The following is a 14,031-nucleotide window of genomic DNA, read 5'->3' on the forward strand; positions in this document are numbered from 1 at the left end:
CCAGCAACCACAAACAGCAAACTACCTCGATAACCTTTGAAAGGATATTGAAAAAATCATTCTGAAAACTGCTAACTTGGAGAAGAAGAAACATTTATCCTGCCTTACCTCAGGATGATCAAATTATGAAGGGAAAATTTTGTTGACTACATAGAATTATTGCAATTAACAAATGCAGAAGAAGTGTTAGAATATCGCTGTTTTTCAATTCTGTTAAATTGACAAATCTAAGCAATGATCATCAATGGCTTCAGAGAGTATTAGTTGAAAAGCTGATGAGAAACCTTGTAAGGATAGATGAGAATGGCAATACCTGAACCCACTGGTCAATCTTACAGTAATGTGCCTTCTGATAAGACTCAGCAGGTACCCAGCACCACCTATGAAGTGTTTGGGCAAAGTACAAAACCCCTGAATCGAATCAAGCTCCTACACCTATCTGTAAATGGAGAGTGAACAGCACAAAGGAACACATTAAAGAACCACCATGGGGGCGCAGTCAACAAAATTCTGAACAGGCAATTCTACAGGATAAATGACTCGGTTTTCTTTAACAAGTTGTAGGGAAAAGGAGGGAGGGACTTTTACAAGATTTAAGAAACACAAAAATGCAAGTGTTACCTTTGTATACTTATTTGAATAAATCAACTTTTTGAAAAAGTTGAAATTTGAACAACTGAACAATAAGGTGAATGTCTTGGGTAAGCTCATCCATTTTAATTTTGCATCTTGACATGTCAAAAAACCACGAAGTACCTACTTTATATTAAGTAACTCATAGTTTACTAATTTATATTGTTAACTGTAAGTCTAAATTTTGGATAAGAATATTTAGTAGGGTTCCTTTTTTTCCCCCCAAAGATTATTTGCCCCTAGTCACAAAAATAGGTAGTAGCAGAGCTGGAGTTCAGTGTTCTGATTGATTTTTTGATTGACTTCAACAATTTTTCTACTGCCCAAGTTCTTCAGCTTGAAGTCCTAGAAGTATATAGTTGAAGGCAAAATCATACAATTGTAAAGAAAAAAAATAATTTCTTCAATTATTATAAATTAGGGGAAGGGAAGATTTGGGAAGACAAGAAGAGGTAGAAGAATCAAGTGACATACAAGATAAAAAGAGTTAGAGGGAGGGGTGAAGAGGGTAGAAAATGAGAGAATTAACATCTCATGGAAAGAAAGGGTAAGATCTTGTTCCCTTTGACCTCAAAACTTGAGGCTTCTCACATATGTATACAGATGATTTAGATTACTCTTCTCAACATGGATCTACTAATGTATTCTATCTCTAGGGATCTACCTCGGCCTTTTCTTTCCCCTTATCTATGAATATTGTTGAAACTGCAGGCCATGCCTTGTACCCTAAATTCTAAGAGTATAGACTTGTAAAAAAAAAATAAAAACTACCTTTTAAAGTGACGGATGATTAAAAATATGCTTGACAGTTATTCAATCAGGCTTGTTATTTTGTTAATTTTAGCCTGCCTTTTCTGTCTGTATATCAGATGTCTATGTAACTTAGTATATTGAAAGAGGTCACCTATAGGCTATTAGATGAAGATAGGAGTAGCAGATGCAGTGTTCTTTTAGTATTTCATTTTAATCCTGGAACAAAACCAATAGTGCTCCAGTATCATTAAGTGAACTAATTTATTTATTTTTTGTACTTGAAGTCATTGATTACTAGTTTTAGTTTCTTGTCATGTTTTCATTTTTTTTTAAAGCTACTCTAATTATACTCAACCGTATCCTAAGGACTCCATGTAAATTGTCCTTCTATTTTTTGAAGAATCACTTAGTAATATTTTTGGGTGGGAGGAGTGGTAAGGAAAACATACCCACTCTCACTTATTTTCTGAGACTTACCTTAAAAGGTGTGTTTTCAATAGTGTCATCAGCAATTCAGAAAGGCAACATTTTAGAGTTGGTTTTTAAAACAATGCCTATATATTTATAGTATTACTATTGATTGAGTTTCTTTTTTTTTTTTTTTGGTCTCATTTGGACACTGTATATTTCTGTGGTTCTTTAATATTATGACTTTCTGACAAATTAGTTTCAAATATTTGGGGAAGGAGAATCAGATTACAGGCAGGTTTTGGTCATACAAACCTAAATAGATTGGTGTACTCTTTGTGAGATGTAATGCAAGTTTTGAGGCTATTTCTCTATCTCCCTCTAGCAGCATTTTTTAGTCATTGCTGTCATTAAAACCATAAATAGAAATCTCAAACAGTTGACACTCATTTATTTTCAAGGGAGAGAATATTTCTCTGATGCCATTTAATAAAAGGCAGTTAAAAAGAGGAAACAGACATCTTTGAACTACTTAAAATGAATACTTAGATGTTTCTGAGAGGGAGAATTTGAATTTCTTCTTTGACATTTGCCACTTGTGTTCCTAGACAAATCATTTAACATCTGTGAGACAGTTGTTCACACAGAATTTTCTCTTTGACCCTACTACAAGGTCACTGGACAGATGGGGTAATGTATAGGAAAGCACTTTGTAAGCTGTGAAGTACTATACAAGAATAGTTTAATAATATATAAACATTGATGGTTTGCCTAGAGAGAAAGAAGGGACTTCATTCAAGAATTAAATAATTGATTTCTTGCTAGCTGGCCGGGCACAGCCACCAATGACTTCTACCTCTTTGTAACTCAAGACTGTAAACTAGTTTTAGCAGGGGAGAGACATTCAGCATATACTTTTAGAAAACTTCCTGTGATTTAGATGAATTTGCCAAAGATATGATTTGGCGTGAAGATTTTAAGTTTCCAATTCTTAGCATTTCATAGGATAAGCATTTATAATTAGCTGGGGGAAAAATACATTTTGAGGGGAGGAGACTGTTCAAGACTATTAATTAGTATTGTCAAATTATTCTTGAAGTTAACTATCTTTTGTTGAAATATCAAAAGTAAGGAAAAATGTTACCATAAGTAACTATTTATGTTGTTATAAATTTATATACATATGAAGTATATATAAATTTATATTAAGTTATACTTAAGTATATTTATATAGTTATGTTAAATAAGTTACAGTATTTGAAACCAGTAAGTCTAACTTACATCTTGACATCCTCAAAAGAGAAAACACAATAGAAACTAACATGGCAAAATGTGCAAGCTCATTAAAAATCAAATAATGGGTCACTCCATCTCTACCCTCATCATTGGAAGGAAACAGTACCAGTAAAAATGGTAGAGAATCAGATTGAGTGTTCCTCCTTGACTTAGCAGAACATGTGTCTCCAGCAAGGAGATGGTGGAGGGACCAGGGGTGCTATAAGGCAAAGAGAGAAATCCTATGGTGGATCCAGACACTTCTTTGCCCTTTTGGATGCCTATGCCAAACAAAACTCCAAAAGAAAAATAGGCTGAAGTTGGCCTGTGGGTCATAATTTGCCAACCTGCGTTCTAAAGTATTGTATAGTATTTGTACATAAAAATATGCCATACTTCATTTAATCATTTCTCTGGTTAATGTCCAACTTTTCACTATTAAACATGCTGTTATGAATATCATTATGCAAATAACCCTGCACATGTATGAATACTACTTCTGCAAGAAGTGAGATTTGCAGGTCAAAATGTGCATATTTTTTTCAAATTTTTATTTTGGGTTCAGGAGTATATGTGCAGGTCTGTTTATAGGTAAACTTGTGTCACGGGTTTGTTGCACAGATTATTTTGTGACCCAGGTACTAAGTATAGTACCCAATAGTTATTTTTTCTGCTCCTCTTTCACCCTTCTCCCTCAGGCCCCAATGTCTCTTGTTTCCCCCTTTTTGTCCATGTGTTCTCATAATTTAACTCCCACTTTTAAGTGAGAACATGGAGTACTTGATTTTCTGTTCCTGCGTTAGTTTGCTAAAGATAATGGCCTCCATCCATGTTTCTGCAAAGGACATGATTTCATTCTTTTTTATGGCTGCATAGTATTTCATGGTGTGTACCACGTTTTCTTTATTCAGTCTACCATTGATGGACATTTAGGTTGATTCTATGTCTTGCCTATTTTGAGTAGTGCTGCGATGAACATAGACATGCATGTGTCTTTATGATAAAATGGTTTATATTCCTGCAGGTGTATACCCAGTAATGGTATCACTGAGTTCAACAGTGGTTCTGTTTTCAGCTCTTTCAGGAACTGCCACACTGCTTTCCAAAGTGGTTGAACCAGTGAACAGTAGTTCTGTTTTCAGCTCTTTGAGGAATTGCCACACTGCTTTCCATAATGGTTGACCCAGTGTACACTCTCACCAACTGTGTAAGCGTTCCCTTTGCTTCGCAACCTCACCAGCATCTGTTATTTTTGACTTTTTAGTAATAGGCATTCTGACTGGGGTGAAATGGTATCTCCTTGTGGTTTTGATTTGCATTTCTCCAATGATAAGTGATACTGAGCTTTTTTTTTTTCTATGCTTGTTGACTGCATGTATTTCTTCTTTTGAAAAGTGTCTGTTCATGTCCTTTGCCCACTTTTAAATGTTTTTTTTTCTTGTAAATTTAAGTTCCTTATAGATACTTTTGTCAGATGCATAGTTTGCGAAAGTATTCTCACATTCTGTAGATTATCGTTTTTACTCTGTTGGTAGTTTCTTTTGCTGTGCAGAAGCCCTTTCATTTAATTAGATCCCATTTGTCAACTTTTGCTTTAGTTGCAATTAGGTGTGCATATTTAATCATGTAAACTTCCAAATTCTCCTTCGAAGATCTTTGACAACTTCGACTCCCAAAACAGTGTATGAGAATGGGCTTCTTATAGGCCGTGCCAACACTGGCTATTTTACTTGATTTATTTTTATAAATATTACCAATATTACCTGTAAAACAGGTAACTTTGCAACTACTTAGTTTGCAACTACTTAATTTGTTCATGAGGCTCAAAGGAACTAATAACATCCCTTTACTTTCCTACTTGATTTAGAATAAGAAACAGATGTAGGAAGTAAGAAGCTAGGGAATATCATCTATGCTGATGTTAAAGCTGTTAGCGTAGTTTATATACAAGGTAACATAGTTTTCCTAATACTGTGTCCCAAAATTAATCCTCTCTGCTTTTGTCACAGAGTGGGGAAACCACAGACCTGCCATTGGCAATCACCCCTTGAGAAACATACATGAAGAAGCAGAGAATTTGTGATTCATGAGACAGCCATCCTGAAAGGGAAGAGAAAGTGACTGACTGCACATGCCTAGTTCCTTTTCTCAAATTCACCCATTAGATGAGTCATTGGTGAAGGGGAAAATACAGATTGAGAGTCCTCCTTGTAGGAGGTCCTTACACGGGGAAACTTGAGAAGTAGAAATTCAGTATCTTCCCCTAATCTTAGCTCCAAACTTCATGATGCTCACCATCTCTCCCATGAGTTTGATGGCCATGTAAATTTTTGTGAACTGCTTGTTTTATCTTTTGCCCATCCTAAAAGCAGTTGTGGTGAGTTCTTATCACTTAGAATTTTTATTTTATACTTATAAAAAAAGCGAATTTAAACTTTTTGTGTTTATTTAGAAGAGAAAATAAAAGTGAAAACAAAATGATTAAGGTATTTGCAAAACATTCTATGTTGAGTTCACCTACTGTCTTGACTCACTTTTATGTTTTCTGTCTCACGTAATGATGTTGCCATTATGGCAAAAACAGCAATTACTTTTGCACCAACCTAATACAACGAGGGGGCATCAATTATGTTCATAATGTTGTGTAACCATCACCACTATCTATTTCCAATATATTTTATCCAAAACAGAAACTCTGTATCCAGTAAGCAATAATTACCCATTTTTCCTTGTTCTAGCCCCTGATAATTTCTAATCTTTCTGTCTGTATGAATTTGCCTAGTCTAGATATTTCATGTGAGTGAACTCATACATTTTTCCTTTTGTGCCTGGCTTCTCTTGTTTAGCATAATGTACCATATTTGTTTATCTACTTATCTGTTAATAGATACTTGGTTTGTTTCTACCTTTAGGCTATTGTGAACAATGCCACAGTGAATCCTGGTGTATAGGTTATCTGTTTGAGTTCCTGTTTTCAATTCCCTGGGAGTGGAATTGCTAGGTTGTATGATAATAGTACATTTAACTTTTTGAGGAGCCCCTAAACTGTCACACATCTTTTATCTCTAAGATATGATTAATACTGTGGGGATGAGTAGAAAGTTGTCCACCCTTGTTGCAGTGCCAGTAAGGAAGTGGCATTGACTGTGAGCAAATTGGGAGTGACCCATCTCTCAACAGTATCCATGCAGGTTTGTCTTACAGTTGCAAGAGCTGCCAGAGGTTCTTCAATTACATCTTTAGAAACAAAGACACTGTTGTAAGTAACTCTAAGGAGTAGGCCTATGCCCAGAGATACTGAACAATTCATTTTTTAAAGGTTTGAAATGGTAGGTGGGAAAGCATTAAATGGCTGCTTGAGGAAGGGAGAGAGATTGAGAAACCACAGGCATCATTTGGGGCTTGTAAAGGGCAGAGGCCAGTATGAGGAGGTGGAGAGAGAAGGAACAATTACTTTAGATGTATTAGCGTCAATATACCCATATAACAAACCTGCACATTTACCCTCAAATCTAAAATAAAAGTTGAAATTATAAAAAATAAAGAATACCACTCCTCACAAGCACACTCTAAGTGACAGACATTGTGCTACGTACTTTAAAGCAAGATAGGTATGCTATTTTCACTTTACATATAAAGAAACTATGGATATAGAGATTAAATGACTTGTCCAAGGCCACAGAGCCAGTAAGTTGCCAAGATGGTATTTGAATTTAGGGTTCTCTGGTTCTTCATGTGCCCAAGCCCTTTTCACAGTGCCACACAAACCCTGCAAGTTCCAGTAATGGAATTTGTTTTTGACCACCACTCTCTGTGTGCAGTTGTTTTGGGAAGAGTGAGTCCTCTCTTTTCACTTTCAGGTTTGCACTGGGACTGGCCATTGTTCTGCTGTGAGACTGCCCAGAGTGTGTTTTTCCTTTAGTGTGTCCGGTTTCTGGTTAGTGAAGCATAAAGCTTCATTCCCAAGCTCAAACTGAGCCTTTGCACTGCTGTTATTTTACTTTCTTCTAACCTTCTCTGTCTACTTTTGGCGTGCTTCAGTGTATGAGGTATGTCTGCTGAGCTTGGAAGTTCTTCCTCATCAACAAAATTGCAACTCTGCTTCATAAGGAGGCCCTGTGTTTTCACTGGAAGAAAAAAAAAATGGCATACAGGGGTGCCTTCCTAAAGTGCCAACATACCCCACCCCTACCCTATCAACAGATTCTCCATTTCCCTTTTTAATTTATTTTTCATTTTAAGAAATGTTGTCTCCTAGATGCTATATCAAGGGGACTTCTATCTCTGGGTTGCAACTAACTACAGGGGTCTGCAGATCTGTTGTTTCTCTTTTCCCTGCTACTCTGAGAGTTACATTTGCACAGTGCAAACACCCTATTACTTATTTATTGATAAATTGATTGTCATAACGTTCTACAGTACACTGCTGCCTCACAATGATTTCTCCTCAAGAACCTGCATTTATTTTCTACTATCCCAAATTTACTCTCTGTTCTCTCAAGACTGTTAGAAGTCAGGAGCACCAGGGTGAGGAGCAGTAGCAAGGAGCCTGAATTGAGTGCACACTCATAGGGCTTCAGGACACAGAGAGAGTATCTTAGAGGATGCTAACTCAACAACCAGGCTGAGGTGCTGGGTAATAGTTCACAGAATTAGAAAACTTAAACATCTGTCTAAGGGAATGGTTAAAAAAAAAAAAAGGATGGTCCCTTCATGCAGTAAAATACTATGTTACTATCTGCCACTTAAAATGATAATGCAAATATATATTTATTCACTTAGAAATAGGAGTGTATACAGGTTTTGTGGGACCTGAAGTTTACATAATTTAGAAACTATCTTTAAAAAAATAGGTTCTGATACTTGGAAAAAGCCTATGCCAATGTGGGACTTTGAAGATTAAGCTTCATAAATATGCTTCATGAAGAAAGTAGGTTCCTGAACAGCATGTAAAATTTTGTTCTTAGTTTGTTTTTTTTGGATTGTTTTTGTTTTTGAGACAGAGTCTCACTCTTTCTTTTGCCCAGGCTGGAGTGCAGTGGTGTGATCTCGGCTCACTGCAACCTCTGCCCGCTACAGGATCAATGATTCTCCTGCCTCAGCCTCCCAAGTAGCTGGGATTACAGGGACGTGCCACCATGCCCTGCTAATTTTTGTATTTTTAGTAGAGATGGGGTTTCACCATGTTCGGCAGGCTGGTCTTGAACTCCTGACCTTAGGTGATCCACCCGCCTGGGCTTCCCAAAGTGCTAGGATTACAGGCGTGAGCCACCACACTTGTCCCCTGTTCTAAGTTTTAAATGTATACATAAATAAAATATGTGTATATATTTATATCAGAAGAGCCTAATTGGCTACGTAGAGGACTGTCAGCTAAGGTTATCTGTTGTATTTGTACTTTTGGTGTATTTATTTTCGTTTTGTCTCTGCAATGTAGTGATTAAACATGTGTGTTATGTTTGTGCCTGTTTGCATTTTGAATGTGCTTACCAACCTAACTACTGTGTTTATGTACATTTAGTGTTTAGTCTTACAGTTTCCAGTCAAAATAGTACTTTCCAAGGTGACTTACATCAGCACCTTTTCTTTAAATGCCAGTTGATATTATTTGGAGCTGGCACTCAAAATATGACTGAGGAAACATACACTAAAGACATAGTAGTTGATTGTTTGTAAAGATAGAAGGCCCAATAATTCCTCCCATCTTATGTCATACACAGGTTCCTTTGCAATGTGACTGTTCTCGCATCAAAAGGTAGATTCAATTTTCTCACCCCTTGAATCTGAGACTGGATTTGTTGCTTGCTTGGGCAGATGGAATGTGCCAGAATGGCGAGACTGGTGGACCTAAGCCTCCAGAAGCCTGGCAGTTTTTGCTGTTGCCTGCTTGGCACACTGCTGCCCCTGAGAAGGAGCCTGAGGACACTCCTTGGAGACATGTGGCTCAGCCAACAGGCAGCATCTACTGCCAGATTATGTCCGTGAGGCCATCGTAGACCATCTTGTGTTAGCTGAACCAACTAATACCTACAGCCACATGACTGACCCCAGGCAAAACCCACAGAACTGCCCAGCTGAGGCAGCCTAAATTGCTAACCCACTGAACTGTGAGCGTATAAAATGGTGGTTGATTTATGCTTCTATCTCTGTCTTTAAGATTTGGTGTAGCAGTATATGAATGATCCTGGCACTAACCCAGCCTGGGCATTTTTTCATGTTCAAGGAGGGTCTTATAACTTACCCCACACAAGTTTTTAGAATATTTCCAATAAGGCTATAGATCAGCTAACTTAAAACTGTTGCAGGTCACATGATAAACAATGCTACTATTTCTTTATACAAATATGAAGTCAAACAATTTTGAAAATTTCATGTTGAATGTATTTCAAATATGAATTTCAAGCAGATTTATATTTGAAAATATCTTGTTTAATTTCACCCACTTTATTTTGTTGAGACATTTAAATCTTACATGATTTTCATAAAGATTCCTGATGCTGGATCTTTAGAATATCAGAAGATAGCCAGAGGTTCCATTTGTAAGTGGCTAGATAGAACTTCCACCTCGTAGCATTTCCTCAACCATCATGACCCCTATTTGGCTTTTTTTGTAAATTTAATTTTAATTTTTTTATTCAGCTTTAAAATCAGAAACTTTCTTGCTGGGTGTAGTGGCTCACCCTGAAGTGCTGTAACTGCAGCACTTTGGGAGGCTGAAGTGAGCAGATCACTTGAGCCCAGGGTTCCAGATCAGCCTGGGCAACACGATGGAACCCCATCTCTACAGGAAATACAAAAATTAGCTGGGCACATGGCACACACCTCTAGTCCCAGCACCTCCTCAGGAGTCTGAGGCAGGAGGGATTATCTGAGCCCAGAGGGTCCAGGCTGCAGTGAGCTCTGATGGTTCCACCGCATTCCAGCCTGGGCGACAGAACATGACATTGTCTCTAAAAAATTAATTGAATTGAAAAAACCAAGAAACTTTCTACACTTTCTGATTACCCTCATCTCTCTCTCTCTATTTTTTGCTTTCTCTTGTCTCAATTTGTATCTGGATTATTATGTATTTGTTTCTGCACCTTTTCACTTGATGCTTTTGCTCTTTCTTTCCAGTATCAGCCTGGTCAGCTGGGACCTGCTATGTCAGGTCAGCTAGGACAGTGCTGACACAGAACTTGTTAAGAAAGACATCCCCTTCTCTCCAGTCTTGCGGATTATCTTTTGGTACTAAAATCACGTTCTCTGACACATAGACTGCCTCTGTCTGTAAAGGACCACCAAAATCCAGGCAATACCTGGATTAAGAACAATACTTAAACCCATGGCAAGGCAGCCATAGAAAGAAATGGGTATGTTACTCTTCAGTGGAAATAATTCAATAACATTGAGGGATTACAGCAGAAACTCTTTTTAAAAATACGTAACTAATTCTGCTCTTTTCAAAATTAGAACTGGACAAGGATGTGAGAAGTTTAGTCCAATAGTTTTTGAAATTATTATGGGCAGAGGTAAATTTGTATGCAAACAAAAACTGCTATGAATTCCCAATAGATATGGCAGTTAAATACCGACCTACTCTGACTGATTGGTAGCCATCACCTTGTGCATCCCTATGGCGTTCCCCAAAATAGGCACTTTCTCAGAACTGTATTACTTTGAAAAACACAGTTTAAAAAAAATTCACTGAATCTCGTTCGTCATTTGGTACCTAAGAAAGCAGATCAGGAATGGTGAAGGTCAGTCTACTCAGGCAATTTGGGCGTTGATGGTAGTACCTGGCCTTGAACCTTGGTATCCTGCTTCAGTTCAGGGCTTTTTCACATACATCCTAGTTCTCATTCAATCTCCTCTCACTCAGTAATATTTCATAATTTAAATCTTATTACCAGTATTCGAGGATCTCTTCATTTTACGCATTTTGTTTTGTTAAGATTTATTTAAAATGGATATGCTTTTTATATCTATCATAGTGGGATGATGTATATTAAAAAGGTATAGTGAATAAAAGAAGTAGGTGAGAAAATACTTAAAACTGTAAATATTGAATTTATCTTTCTTTTTTTTTTGAGTTGGAGTCTCGCTCTGTAGGTCAGGCTGGAGTGCTGTGGCATGATCTCAGCTCACTGAAACCTCTGCCTCCCAGGTTCAAGCCGATTTTCCTGCCTCAGTTTTCCAAGTAGCTGGGACTACAGGTGCCCACCACCACACCCGGCTAATTTTTGTATTTTTAGTAGAGATGGGGTTTCGCCATGTTGCCTAGGCTGGCCTCGAACTCCTGGCTTCAAGTAATCCACCTGCCTCAGCCTCCCAAAGTGCTGGGATTACAGGCATGAGCCACCATGCCCGGCCACATTTATCTCATTTTTAATGGTAGCCATAATAAAAAATCTAAGTTGGAAGATATTAAATTTCTCACTTGATTCTTTTTCTTTTCTTGGGATGCATACTTTTCCCAAGTACAGATATTTCAGTGGGAAATGATTTGTCCATTCTTAACTGGATTCATAAAGCTAAGCTCTGAATTCTAACTATGCTGTTACATTTTGAAAATTTAGATGAATGTTGGCAATCATGGGGAACATTGTTAAGCTCTGTAGATCTTTAGCAATGCTTTAGTTCCAAAAAGCTATCCAGGCTGTCAAAAACGTATCTAGGTAATTTGGTCCCTGAAGAAAAAGTAATTCGTGTCATGTCTTTGGAAGAAGAAACCCTTTCTTTTGCTGTTAAGTAAACAGTTTAGTTGTTTGATCCCACTTAAAATTCTCAGAAATTCTTTCTTCAAAGTATTTTTACCAAACTAATACTGTTTCGGTTAAGAAGCATTTACTTGCTGCCTTTTTTGGTATGTTTTATGGGAATAAAAAAGGGTCTTTATAAAAACTATGAATTCAAGCAGTTTTTTTATATTCTTCATGTATGATTTTAATAAGTATTCTAAATCGAAAGTTTGCCAACAGCTAAAAGTAATGTTCATATCTGTTTCATGTTTCCTTTTAAAATACTCTTAAGTCACATGTTAGGAAATAACTCATTTTGATGAGATTACCTTGAGTTTACATGTCCTCTCATTATATTCAGTGCTACTTGCAAGAAATTTTATGTCTGCTTATTTTTTAGCTTTTTTCAAATTTTTGGCAAGATTTCTTTTCTGTGTGTGATTTTTGTTTTTTCTTGACAAGTTTCTGACAACTTGATGTTTAAAAAATATATGTCTGTGATGTGATCTTCAATACTTGCCTTCACCATTTTATTTTTTGACACTAAAAAGTTAGCTTGTACCAGGCCTTGAGCTAAACAAAATGTATTCTCATACGTGTTGCCACATTTTGAGAGGCCGCTCTCCCTTTGTAGGGCATTTCTATTCGTGGATGAATGTACCTAGAGTTACGTATGTGAGATACAGAGAAAAGGAGTTGTGGCCACAGGAAATCATCCTTTATCAACTTAGCACTTGTCTTCAACAAGACCAAGAAGAAATGTTCAGCCTGTGACCAAATAAGAGACTGTTGAAAAATCATTCTTAAAAGAGGAAAAAGCATAATCTGAAAATGTGAGACATAGTCGTTAATTTTTTTTATCTGTTTACATTTCAAGTCCTCAGGAAACCAAGTTCACTTTTACCACTATAAAGTGATTTGTGCTGTCTTATCATAACTAAGCATTAGTCCATTAATTAACATTACATTTTAGGTGGAATTTCTTAATTGTTGAGCTCTTTTCTGAAGAGTATAGGAGTATATTTCATAACAATTCAAATGCCTCATATACTTGTTCCCTTGCATTGGCACTAGTATCAAGTGATTATATAGATTGCATTGTCTAATATGGAAGCCATTAGCCACAGGAGGCTAATTAAAATTACTTAAAATTAAATAAATAAAAAATTCAGTGCTTCAGTTACTCTAGCCACATTTTGAATGCTCAGAAGCCACAGTGGCTTGGGCTACTACTGTATTGAATAGTACAGATGTAGAACATATGTCCATGTTATTTTCCTGACGTGGTTGAGTAATTAAGTAAAATATATTTTAGAAGAAAGCAATTTTGTACTTTAAAGTATAACACATTTAGAGCTCAGCTTGGAAACTCCGTTTCCCTCTGTAACTTGGAAAATATTTAATACAAAGTGACTGACAGATATAGGTATCTTTAAACAAAACTTCAGATCAGCTATTCTTTCATAAACTTTGCGTTTCCTTTTCTTTGATTTGCTATTGAAAATATTTTTCCACTTAAAATGTATTTTAATCACATTATTAAAAATGAAGAAATACTTGGATTTCCCCCTTTCTCCTCTGAGCAGCCGCCTTATAAATAATTGTGCATATCCGGTCAGTAGTGACATTGGTTGAATGAAAAAGAATGTTTAGGACATTTCTGTGATTTCTGTTGAGAAAAAAACATTTATTTGTGTGCTTTTCTCTGCAAAATGCAAGGATTTTGTCAAACCTTTGACAAAAATTTCCACTGTAATTTCCATATGTACTCTGTGGACTTAAAAGAACTCCTTCTCATCTTTTGCTTTATACAGAAATGTTCCATATTTAAGTACTCTCTGTACCCACCTTTTAGCTCCTTTGCTGTCTCTCCAAAGCTGAGTCACCATAAATAATCTCGTTGTCTCTGAGGCTAGGTGAAGCCTGGAGGACAGTATAAGAAAACGCTTCATTCTTAAGGTTGAATTAGCTCGTTAGATTTCAGAATCAGATATTCTTTGCTGAGAGCTACTGCAATGTCTACCTAAATGTCTTCATCTTGGACAATGGGTGTACCAAGGTCACGATGGCTGCAACCGCAAGGCAAAGACTGTGTTTATTTCTTTTAAACATGATTTGGCAAAGAAGATTTAAATGCTGTTGCTTGTCTATGATAACACAAGTGGTGCCTATACAGTAAATATAAGGATATACATTGTCAGAGCATATTTAAGCATTTTAAGGATTTTTCTTTAACCTAAAT

This window comes from Macaca fascicularis, chromosome 2 (genome assembly GCF_037993035.2).
Source record: "Macaca fascicularis isolate 582-1 chromosome 2, T2T-MFA8v1.1".
NCBI classification, from domain to species: Eukaryota; Metazoa; Chordata; class Mammalia; order Primates; family Cercopithecidae; genus Macaca; species Macaca fascicularis.